Below are 12,743 nucleotides of genomic sequence, written 5' to 3' on the forward strand. Positions count from 1 at the left end.
CCAAACAAAACCCAACTAAACTCATTTTTCCCCTTCATTTGTTTTAGACACTTCCTTTTATCCTCTCATCATTTTATTCATTACAGTGCCCCCTGAATACAACCACCTTCAGTATGGAGCCAAGCAATTGCTTTCTACTCCGAAATTTAAATGCAAAGTTATCCAAAGATAGCAACACTTTGAATCACAAGCAATTCACAAGGTTCAGTGCTAGCCTCTGAGAAAATGTGAGATTTAGAATTTAAAATTGTACTTGTTAAAAAAACCAAAACTGGTTTTCTATTTTTTTTGCATTCAGATTCATGCTATAGCCCCTCTATCTTTCTACTCTATGTTAAGGTCCAGGAAACTGTTTATAAATCAAGTATTTTCTGACAGGGTGTTAGCAACCTCCTTGAAATACTACTCTTGACAGCAGCAACAGCATACAAAAGACGACAGTACTAAAGGCTTGTAAGTTTTTCTCAGTGGAAACTTCAAGTAATACTGCTGACACATGTTTCTGAACCCGAGAGCGCTCTCGGTTTCTGCTTACCAACCCTGGATCTTTAAAGCAGCCGTGACGTAGGAGCGACAGCCATGGTCCGGCACGGAAGGCAGCTCCCCGGCTGTTTACTGTCTCTAACTTCACTCCAGTTTTCATGGGTAAACACACGCTGGCCAGTCCTTTCATTATCTGCATAATCCCAGCCTCTTTGATTACTGGACTGTAATACCAGTGCCCGAGTGAGCTTTCATTCCTGAATTATGGCCGCACACAACACGGCCGGGGGAGTGCCAAACAAGATGATTAAGCAGCAAAATATGACAAGGCATGAATTATATTATTAATATTCCTATCATTAGCCACAGAAACAAGGGTTTTGTGCAGCCAATGGGAACTATGCATAAAGAAGGCTCCTCCACTTTGACATGCTTTCAAAATAAGAGCAACTATTTATTTTGAGTAATTTTATTCTTCGGTTGCTTTGACACTTAACTGTGTTTCAACAGTTTACAAATTACTTCCTTTTTCAAACCCTACCTTGAAACAACATTGCAGGAAACTCTTCTTTTAAAAAGGCAGGCTCAAATTACAATCCTTTATTTTCAGAGAATGAGAGCATAATCATTTTTCAAGATACACTGAACAGCTTTCATTTCAGCAGTTCACTACCTGTATTTAAGTATATATCAAGTCTCCACAAATTTTGGATTCATCAACATAATTGTGTTTCATTTCCCCAAATTCACTTTTAAAAATAATCCAAAAGCGAGTTTTAAGGGGTTTGTATAGAACAGCCATGAAACCTCAGGGGGGGGGGTGGGGGTGGGGGTGTTGTTGGGGTTTTTTTTAAATCACATCATCAGCATCCCTGAGGTTTCACTCATTTCTGTAAGGGCAGCCTTCTCTTCCACCATCAATGATCTGCTTGACTATTTTTAAGACATATATTTGGAAATGGGAAGGCAAATGCCTAAGAAGGGCAAAAGTTAGTGTAAGGACAAGTAACACATCACAATAAATTACTGCATGTTACACCACAAAATTAGTGGAATAAACATAGCAGAAGTCCACACAGATGAACTTTTTGGTGCTGTAAAAATATTACTTCACAGTACTGGGAGAAGTTGTTCCATATTTCCTAAGATTTTAACCCAAAGAAAGGAATACCAAGTGAACATTCAAGGCTTTTGCCACTGAACTGTTTTCAGCTGATAATGAAGATACAAATGCATGTGGTACTGGTGTTCTTCTCAGCAGTAAAGAAAGTGAGGAGAAAGGGCATGGAAAGATAGTTGTGCTCAGGGCAGGCAGAAGGAAGTGAAAAAATAGAAGAGCTTAAGCAGGATCACAGTTTCAAACTATTTTAAATCTACAGCCCTACTTTAACCTGGCGAGGCTTCCTAAAATGTGCTAATGAGAAGAAATTGATCTGATGAAGCAACTAAATAAATTATGAATTTCAGTAAATACTACACAACACACCACTCTTAGGAAGAAAAATTAATTTTGCGTAATGTAAAAATGAATTCTAATAATGAACTCAAAAACATAATAATTTATTTGAAAGTTTTATTACTTTAAAAAAAAAAAATCTTACTGAGAAGGAAGGGACTTCACACTCGGGATTAGCCAATGATGCGACAGGGCTCCAGCCTGGATCATACCTGAATTTCACAGCCTGCATTGTTACTTTTAATCAAGACGATTGAAATATATTTGTGACAATCCGTCATTTTTCAAAAGAAAGACAAAAGGAATTCTATCAAATTTGTTTCTATTAAAATAAGATTAGAGCGATCTTTCAGTTACTTAGCTGTAATAAAAGCAGCAAATCTTAAAGAGTTTGTATAATGTCATATTTAATTTTTGTCTCTTGTTTTTCTCAAACCAAACAAGAATAACATTTTTAAAGACTGACATTTTTATGCTGTATTACTCACGAGTTATTAATTTAAAAGAACACTGAGAAATAAAAAGATTCAGATTAAAAGGCATTCATTAATTTTCCATGCCCAAGTTGAAACATCCTGATTTTTCTGAATGTTTACTTAGCATTGTGTAGTATTCAGGACTAGTTCCCACCAAGTTCACTTGCACTTTGAGTCATCATCCACTCTGTAAATCATGACCCAGTGTCTCAGGCTGAGCAGCAAAAGGAGCAAGCAGTTTTGAACAACTAACAACCCAAGATCTACAGAGCAGAGGAAACAACAAGGTCTAATTTCTCCATGGAAAAATCTAACTTGTCTAACCCATGAATGCCTCATTTTTCTTCTCAAATCCCTTAGTGACTTTTCCACAGACTTTCAAAGCTTCTGAAATGGGTAAAGCTGGGTGCCTTACAGCTGCAGATTTAGGAAACTGAAAGCTGGAAAGGGCTACCAGAGCAGATAGCCTAACCTAAATGAAACAGTCCCTAAGATTTCCTAATGTAGCAATCCTCCATGAATTAAGTCCAGTAACTTGTGTTCAAATAAAATACAACTCTTCTGAAAGTCATGACTCTTGATTTGGAAGCACACAGACAGAGAATCTAACATCACTTTAAGTGTTCCTGCCAGCTCATATTTTTCCTTATTATTAAAAACGCATGCCTAATTTCTGGCTTTAGCTAACAGCATTAGCTCTTCTTGTATTTGACCAGTATTTTCTCCCTGTAAGACTGACCATATCTACTCTCAAACTTTGTGATAAACTATTCACACAGACTTTTTTTTTTCCAAATTGTATTGCATAAGGCATTTTCTTTGGGTCTTCGATCATTTAATGGGTCACATCTCTCTCATTCTCCTACAGCTTCAAGTGCGCCAAGTCCCAAACCCCATGATGCATCCTAGTATTGATCTTACCAGTGCCCCAGAGAGAAGTAACACTGATGCCTCTGTCACACCTAAGAGGAAACAAATCATCCTCATTTGCTCTGTGATGATGACACACGCACACTCTAGTTAATGATAGATGCTAAATGCCTGATCATTCTTAATTATGATAACCCTATCTAGCTGTTACACACAAAATAATCTTCCGCCGTCTCAGAACTCTGCCAAACTTGGGTTGGTATTCATGAACAAAGCAAAAAGCTGATCCCGGGCACAAAAACCACCCCTGACAAACAGCAAGGGACTACTAGAGAAGTTCTAAAGCAACCACTTCACATGGGCAAAAGTACACTTTCAGAAAGAAATTTTTAGAAATTCTACAAGAAAAACTGAAGATTTATGAAACTGTACAGAAATTTTAGTCACATTACTGTATAGTAACAAACAAATTAGTAAGCAAATGACATTTATGAAAACTGAAAACCCCTTTCTATCAGAAGCAGAACTAGTAGCCGAGATCAACACAGACTCTGTGAAAAAACTCTTGCTATTTCTTTGCCTCACTTTAAAAGAGAACAATATTTTTGCTTTCAGATAATTTTGCAGAAATCTCCTAGGTTTTAGTTAAATTTGCCTACAATAAAATAATCACTTCTGGAATAACTGGGCCATGGAAAACCACATTTTCCATTTAGATTTAATCAAAGAGATTCTTGTTCATTTGAATATTATTTTGTGGCTCAATGTGAAATATGGGTGGGACATGCTGAAAAGATAATTTCTTTCCCTAGTTTCTACAGCACCTGCTAGAAGCTTTAGGCACACAAAATTAAACCTATTCCAAAGGTACAAAACACTAATCACCTCTTTGACTTTTTTCCAGGTTAAGTATCAAATGTGTTCTACTGGAAATGCTTATACCCACACGTGTGCAAATACCAGCTTCTAAAGCATAAATATCTCCACTGATGTTAACTATTTAATGACCCAGCACAGAGATCCTGTAATCAGCTCTCCCCATGGAACAGGTCATAAAGGGAACCACACTTAGAAATGAATTAGAAGTTCATACTCCCTGCTTAAATTAACTACTCTGGTCCTGAGCAATGGCTTCCTTAGGCCTTTTCTCTATGTTTAGTCATGCAGCACAACAGCTTCACACAACTACTTTATCTCCCCTCTCCACCTGCCAAAAGGAAAAACAAAAAGTGCTGGGGTAGCTCATGTTATGCATCCCACACCATGTCTCACAGGGCTGAAATGGTATGGCTAAAGAGCGTTTACACTCTGGCTTGGCAACAAGGCGAGAAGCCAGGGCAGCTCCCAGGACTATCCAACCTGCAGAGGAGGCCAGTGCAGGGATGAGGAAAGCAGAGATGAAGGAAGCTTCCCCTCTTGGGCCGTACACAGAGCTCTGCATGCACCCAGCAGAAATTCAGGGCCAGTCCCACCACCTTGCTTCTGGCCTCCTTATGGTGCTCTTCAAGGCTGCAGCGCAAAATAAACCCTTTAGGTATATCTTCACAGTGTTACAGCTTAGAAAAACATTAATAGAAGTGGATACACTGAGCTTTCTGAAAACTTCAGAAGACAACACTCCACAGCTTTCGGCTTAACTTACATAATCAGAAACAGTATTACTCCCTTTGAAAATGAAAGCCAAAATGTTGCATAAACTGACATAATTTACCAAAAAAATTGTAAGACAGGTGGGAAGAGAAAGAGGGGCTTAGGGTTGTATTTTGCTCCCCTCACATCAACATTAGCAAAATGTTTGTAGCTGACCTCTGCTTTTTTTTTTTATTCAACACAAACAGCAAATTACTTCCAGGCAATAAGTACATTTTTAAACCAAAACTCTGTCATATTTTTCCCAGCAATTTTTCCAGTCATTAAATGGTTTTTAGGCAAACCTACTAAACAGCTGCTTAATATTTTCAAGTAGTTTGGTCCAGGTAGCATCTGCCAACCTCTTAGCTACATTTAGTATCCTCCCACAGTTGAAGCCTAACAGACTTCTCTATTGAGACTTAAATCAGCAGCCTCTTTGTCTCCATGCAACTGCTCTTTTACTGAAAATGGTATGGCAGCACAGAAAGCACAATATGAATTTAAGCAATGAAGCTGGTAGAAAACTTCTCGTTGTCTAAAAGGAAAAAATGCAAATTCCCACTTAGTTCCTTACTGGAAAAAATAAAATGCAGCCCCTCCCTCCCTACAGCCACATGGATGCTATCGCAATGGCATATGCAGGTGCAAAATCGGTATTTCGGCATTCAGAATCACTTGCTGCCCTGTTAGCAGGTTCCCATCCCTTCCAGGGAATGGATTAGATGGAATCAGTTTTAAGGGCAAGTAGCAGACAAGGACATGCTGCTTTACATGGTGTCTTTTTTTTCTATAAAGGAAATCTCTACCCAAGCAAATGAGCTCCCCTCCAATTTACATCTCCCTGTGGGATTCTCAGAAGTTTTACAGCTATAGAATGCTGAAATTCCGCAACTTTTTCCTTCTGTTTAGTGTTATAAGAATGTGGGGTTTGCAGTGTTATGCATGTTCCTAACCATTTGCAAGAACAACAAACATCAGGACTGATGAGCCAGATTTACTTAACATTGCTGATCTTCTAAAAGACGAAAACAGGAATATTTGTTTAACACCAACTACTTAAAAAAACCCAAGTGCTGGTGGTGGTGGAACCCAGGCCTGCTATGTAGTGTGGCTTCATTAACGAAAAACTGTGCTGTGCAAGTTTGCCATTTAACATGATCATTATTCCCACCCCCAAACCCAGAGACCTTTTAAGATCAGATTATTTGTCACTAGGCGAAATGAGAAATCCATTGTCCTCTGACAAATGATACCTAATGCCTTAGTATTAGACAAACACAGAAACCTGACCTTTGACAACTTGACTTATTTAACGATCTTCAATTGCTGTCAGTTACTAAAACATACAAAAGCAACATCAACACGTGGGAAAAAAAATTCAGCAGTATTTACATCTAACACTTCAATACTCACCTAATAAAATACTCTACCTGAAATTTACACACAAAAATAGTGGTTTTAAATAAAGCTTATTTTGAGGTAATTAAAAACAATCTTCTGAAATTTTGATAGTTGATTGTCTTCCCTATTCTCCTACTTGAAAAATGCACAGTTTATCAAGTCCATCAAAATAGACACCCCCCAACAGCACCAATAATACTGTTAATGCATTATATTTTGCCTATTAATACATGTAGGCTAGAGACAATTTTTTTTCAAGTTTTTCTCCCCATTATTCTAATGAAGCAATCACACCAGAAGCTCTTTGTGCAATCCTTAACAAAACCAGCATACCAAATTGTCCAAAACACTACTAACCAACACCAGGACGCACTCATTCTTTCAAGAACAGAGTTCTAAACACACGTGTGCATGCACACGCACCCTCCTCCTTGAACCCACAGCTAAATTTGATTCAGGTTAATGCATCCACTCAATCTCAAGTGGTCAGTGCTAAAATACAGGCATTCTGGCTTCCACCTTAGTCATGCACACAAAAGTAAACATTTTTAAGTTCGACTTCACACAATAACCATAAAGAATCAAAAGAAAAATAAATCAATTCCTTTCCCTTAACACTGTAGGAGATGTTTAAGATTAAACAGGTGGCAAATTCCATCTTTAATTCTATCATATTTCCAGATACGAAATACTGTAAAACTTCTTTGTTACTTATTTGTTCATTCCATAGGAATGACAATATGAGTAGTATCTGATTTCATAGTCATTTTTTCTATGTTATTTGCCAAAATCTATCAATAGTGACTTCAGAAATATATTTAATCTTCCCAATCTTTATACCCTTAGATTCTATCTCTCACACTATATTCTTCCCTATTCCAAAGATACAGTTCAGTAGGAGATAAAGTGGATTAAAGACATATTGAGGATTATAGATTATGCAGTTAGAACAAACACAGGCAAGTATTTCAAATAGCTGACCCTACAGAAAGGAATCACATTCTGTTCTCAAGATGACAGACAAAAATAGAAAGCACATTCCACTAGGAAAATATTTACTTAATAATTTATCATTTAAGAACTACTACTGTACAAATTAAAGTACAAAGACAGCATATTGAAATCAATGTGGAGATATATACGCAACGATTATAACAGAGCTTCAATTTCAGCTGTGATTGGATTTACAAAGTTTACTCTATTCCAGCATGAATCACACTTCTGCTTTCCCCAAAAGTCCAATGTTTAAAACTGATTCCAGTTTTTTTGGATAGGAGAGGCTGAGAAACACAGTACTGCCGAAAAGTCTAGAAATAAAAGGATAAAAATCTCCAAGTATCCAACTAGAAAGAAATGCCAGTGAGATGTAAGAATCAATTTAGTCCAGACATTATTAACTTCCTTAATGATCTATATGATTAAAATAGCATATAGATAACATCTTCTGAGGATATTAAATAGGGAACATTAAGTAGCAGTAAAGTCAGGAATAATACAAAGGAACCCAAGCAAATTCCTTACATGGCCAGAAAAGAAAGTGAAATTCAGTTTGGAAAAAGACCAACTAATACATTTGGGAAAAATAATCCCAAATATAGATATTCAATATGGACAAGAAACCTGGGAAACAACAATGCAGAAAAACTGCATTAATCACAAATGGGGCATGAGCTCAAAAGAGGGGAAGGCACTGACTATCTAGCCACTGAATCTAGGAATGGGGGGGGGAAGTCTGAATTACTTCCCTTTCACCCATCTGCCTCCCCTCCTGAAAGGAAACACAAACGGGTGGGCACTCTATTCAACCATCTTTGCTACAGCTCTGGACACAAGGTAGGTCCTCTCACTCAAGACATTTAAAACTACATGAGCAAAAACATTGTCAAGTACTGAAAGCTTTATCTGAAAAGACCAGCTGTAATGAAAAAACAGTCTGTGCTTTACTATTGTATATTACGTGTTGTTGTAGAGCTCTTCCGTTATATTTGAAATATCAGAGTTTTTTAATCCAGCAGCGTAGTGCTTATCCAAAAACAAATAAACATGAAAATATGTTCACTTCCAAGCCATTTACTTTTTATTGACCATGAAGTTTTGGCACATTTCACAAGTGAAGTAACTTTGAAGACGCTGGCTCTCAAATGAATTTTTGCAGTAGTGCAATGCCTGTTCATGCTAGGATCAACTGTGCAAAACAAGGGGAGACCAACGATGCACTCATGTCAAAGGAGGTCACCTCAGGATCTCTTCTGAAAGGCATGCCAGTCCTCCTCCCTGCAAAATCCTTGCCTGAGAAAGTTTCTGCAACAGGAATGACTGTTCCTTACCAAGCAGGAAATAAAAGAAACTTGCTTAGAGATACTTCAAAACCTGCTTCTAGCCACTTCTCTTTCTAGGTATCATGGCATCTTTCATTAGGAGAAAATCCTGAAACCGTTAAGAAAAATACTTTTACCTTGCTAATATAAAATAGAATCTCTCCAATTCCCTTCAACTCTCTCAGAAACAGCTCAGAAGCATATACAGAAATTCTAAGAATGATTTGAGTTTTGTGGGGCTTGTTTTTATTTTTGCAGAAGGGCTGCTTTGGGGTGAGGTTGTCCCCCTCAAGTGTGTTAGTTGGAAGAATCTGTCCCACCTGAGATTTAGAGATACTTGAACCAAACCTTCAACTTGGCCCTTCTTGCCCATGAAGCAAGGTGCTCCAAACGCTGTTTGTTGAACTTGACTGTGTGCATTATGGATGGGGTAGTTTAGGGACAACAGGACACTGAAAGAACAGGAAGAGGAACAGACTTGTCCTGGGAAATTCAACACATTTCTTCTGCCTTTGCAATTTCCTACTATTAGAGGGAGACAAAATATTGAGATACTCTGACAAGATCACTGACTCTGTGGTTGTCTTTTTCTTAAAAGACTGCATCTTTTTGGTTATTTGGGGAATTTGTTTGTTCTTCCTGAAATTAAGGAAGAGTGAGAAATTTCACTCCGTCACCTGAAATTTCACAGTTAATAGAAGGATGGGGTAAACATAACCTCAAACATTTTGTTCCTTTCTCCTTCCTTGCTAAGACTCTTTTTGACTCACTGCAATGAAATGTCTAAAATTTTTCCAGGAGCCTTTTCACTGCCTAGCTTATGCCTAACCCACAACATAGATCCCATTTGCTCATTTCTCTAATATTAAGGGACTTGCTGCAGTTCTTTTTACTTGTGGCTAACCAGATTTAATCTGGCAGCTCAAATGATATTTTAAAGCAGTTTACAGCAATAGACACTTTTTTTTAAATTATGGCATCCAAAATATATGCTAACAACCACGCTGATACACTGTCTCTTCCTCGAAGTGCATCTAAAAAGTCCTGCATCCCAACCCTCCCCCACATACCTCACAGGCTGCTCCTGTACCTTTGCCATCCAAGATACCCTGAGACAATTGCATTGCTTTTCCAAGAGACAAAGCCAGGTGCCAGAACTTTAGCCACAATCTCCATCACTTAAGACAGATAATTCTGAAGCTACTCTTCTCTGAAGGACTAATAACCACTTCTCTCCATCATTCTTTCTAGTCCTAAAAAGAGAAGCTAGAGTGGCTTTTAATCTTGAGTAAATACCTGTTAAGGTCTAGGTTTTGCCAAAAGCAGATACAGATTTCTACTAAGATCCTCTATTAGAGGCAAATCACAGTGGTGGCTATTTTTTCCTCTCTCTCTTTGCCTTGCCTTTTCACCCTTTTTGCACTTTTTAAAGACGAGTAGAAATTTCAACCACTGCAGTTTCCTAGCATTGGTGGGGAAGGTTCCGTTTCTTCTAATAATAAGCAGGATGGGGGGAGGAGGAAAAAAAAAACCAAACACACAACTTAAAAAAAAACCAAGAGAGTGCATGGAGGACAAAGGACAAGGAAAATTATTGCATGAATAACAGAAAGGGAAGACTGTCTTGCAGTAAGGTCTGATTACTGCAGAGGCAGGATGGAGCTGGCATGCTCTTCACAGGGTGGATCTCCATCGTGACAGGTCTAGTCTTGTCTCCAGAAGTGCAGACAAGCAACCACTGTAATACACCAATTGAGCTTAAGAAGATGAACAGATTTTTTTTTTCTTTGTAAACATAGCTGATTTTATTATATTGAGATTTTCAAAAACCTCTGCAATCCACCCCACCCGGAGTGCTTGTTTTTACATGTAAGAGTGAGTTTTATCACCCTCTTGTGGAAAAATAAGTGAATTGTATCTGTCAGATCATAGGAAGAAGTAAAAAGTGGGAGTAAGGAAGGCAGTGATAAAGAACAAGCAAAGAAGAAAGAAGTATGGGCTGGGTGGAATAAAGGAAAAGTGAAGGAGAACCAAGATAACTAGTAACACAGTATCACCTCAACTTCTTCAAAAAGCTATCCCAAAAATGTTATTTGAAAACACCAAAGATAACAAGCTGCCAAATATACTCTCCCTTGGTAACACTGACAATATTCAACAAGTAAGTTATGTTCTCCACAGAGATTCAAGTACTGTCTCAACTGTAATCACCATCTTTTGCACTTTTGTGGGGAAACATAGTCTCCATAAACAGTTTTGAACAGTTAACTTTCTGTGAAGTCAGAAAACACTTACTAAATACACTTTCTTATTTATAAAGAGACTGCATACAACATCTATGCCCCGCTGTGGGAATGTGAAAGTGGAGAATATGTGAGCTAAACTTAAAAACTAACAGAAGTTTATGCATTCACATTACATCCTACTGGGTAACATGAAAGAAAAATAATATTTAATTCCTCTAAAATCTGGAATCATCCTTTCCTCAGTTTTTGACTATCCCCAATATCAATTTGTAATATGAGAAATTTAACTTGCAGTAGTTTTCCAACGTAATCCATATGAAAATATATTCAAAACCTTGAAAGCAACAAATAAATTTACTGTCACCTGGATTTTAGAACTTGAAAATCCAAGTTTGGTACAAGCACACACAAAAAAGAAGCCAAGAAAGTCAGGAAAATGTTAAATTAAACTCATGACACTGCAAACAAGGCACAGAAATCCCAAACAAAAGGCCAGCTCAGATCAGGTAAATATCACAATCATGGTGAAAAAATAAAGAGATCTCACACAATGTATCCCTAAAACTTCCTGAAAATCTTCCAGGAATCCCACAGAAAACTACAGACCACATCCAACACAAACCACAGTTACTTCTTCTTAATGACACTAAACATTTTTTCTAGTGTTCCTCAAAAAGAGTTAGAAACCCCTTGAGAACAACAATTCTTATGGCAGATCTTCTTAGCCTTATGATAAAAGCATACCTAAAGAAATGCTTCCCTCCCATTACACCAACTACATTTACACCTAGTCACTATTCACAATGAAAAGCATAAAATTGATAACTATGCAACTTACATTTATTTCATTGTTTTAATCAAAATCTGACAGTACAGTAGTTCTCCAGACAACATATAATTTCAACTCAACCTTATTCTTCTGATTTTTCTGAATAAAAATAACTGTATCCAAGTACTTAACCATTATCTCCAACTGGGGGGTCAAATGTTAAAATTAATACTTTTAACAGTAGGTACACACAATTATCTGCATTTATTCATCATCCCTGACATACCACTGATGATTTACTTTAGCTTCTGCAAAACACCCATCAAGTAAGGAAGGCTAAGCCTGCAACTGATGTTTTTCAACAGATACATCTTTTTGACTTCATAAAATTCTTCAAAAAAACCCACCCCTAATTATGCACAAACCTTTATAATCAGAATAACTGCTTGCCTCCACTTCTCTTGTAACTTGGTCAGTTGTGAAGTCCAACATTAAGTTATTAAAACAAGCTCTTCAGGTCAGGGAACACAACAAGCTACTGTTACAGAAGAGCAAGCAGTACGTCCAATGATGTTCAGACTTTACAGCAATCTGCTGTTCTATTTCTTCTTTTATGAAGCTACCCAGAAAGGATCCCTTTCACTTTCTCACATTCTGCCCATTTAACCAGGTACACCAACTCTGTTATATTGTGTTTTTTCTCTGTTCCCAACTCTTGCAGATGGTAGGGGAAGGACCATGCACTTTACATGCAAGGAAAACCCCACAGGTAAGAACCTGTCATACAGATTGAAAAGGAAAAAAATAGTAGTAAAAATTAATAAAAGGCATAAACGCAAAATAATGATCCTTTTTATAAAAATGTATTAATGAAAACATCATGTTAGTGTTTTAAAATAAAATTATATTACACTTTGTTTTCCAGCAATACAACTTGATATAACAGTTAATATCAGACATACTGTGACTGAAAAATAAACTTCCTACAGGAGATTGAAAAAAATACATTGCTATATTAAACAAATCTAAGAATTTACGCATTTTAAAAATTATACACACGTCACTACTGATTAGAAAAACCTACTGATGAAA

At 37.2% G+C, this 12,743-nt stretch overlaps 1 protein-coding gene across 5 annotated transcripts in view; it reads right to left on the reverse strand.

Moving 5' to 3' along the window:
* PPP2R5E (protein phosphatase 2 regulatory subunit B'epsilon) overlaps positions 1–12,743 on the reverse strand; it is an 80,626-nt gene that overhangs the window by 56,653 nt on the left and 11,230 nt on the right. The window contains exon 1 of one of the 5 annotated variants that reach the window (XM_074820943.1): positions 540–677. The exons of 3 other annotated variants lie outside the window; for them this stretch is intronic. The gene's annotated coding sequence lies outside the window, so the exon portion shown is untranslated. Of the gene's footprint in view, positions 1–535; positions 678–12,743 lie in introns of those variants that run through there. One more of the 5 variants, XM_074820942.1, reaches the window with a different exon arrangement.

The sequence above is a fragment of the Strix aluco genome, chromosome 4, assembly GCF_031877795.1.
Source record: "Strix aluco isolate bStrAlu1 chromosome 4, bStrAlu1.hap1, whole genome shotgun sequence".
NCBI lineage: Eukaryota > Metazoa > Chordata > Aves > Strigiformes > Strigidae > Strix > Strix aluco.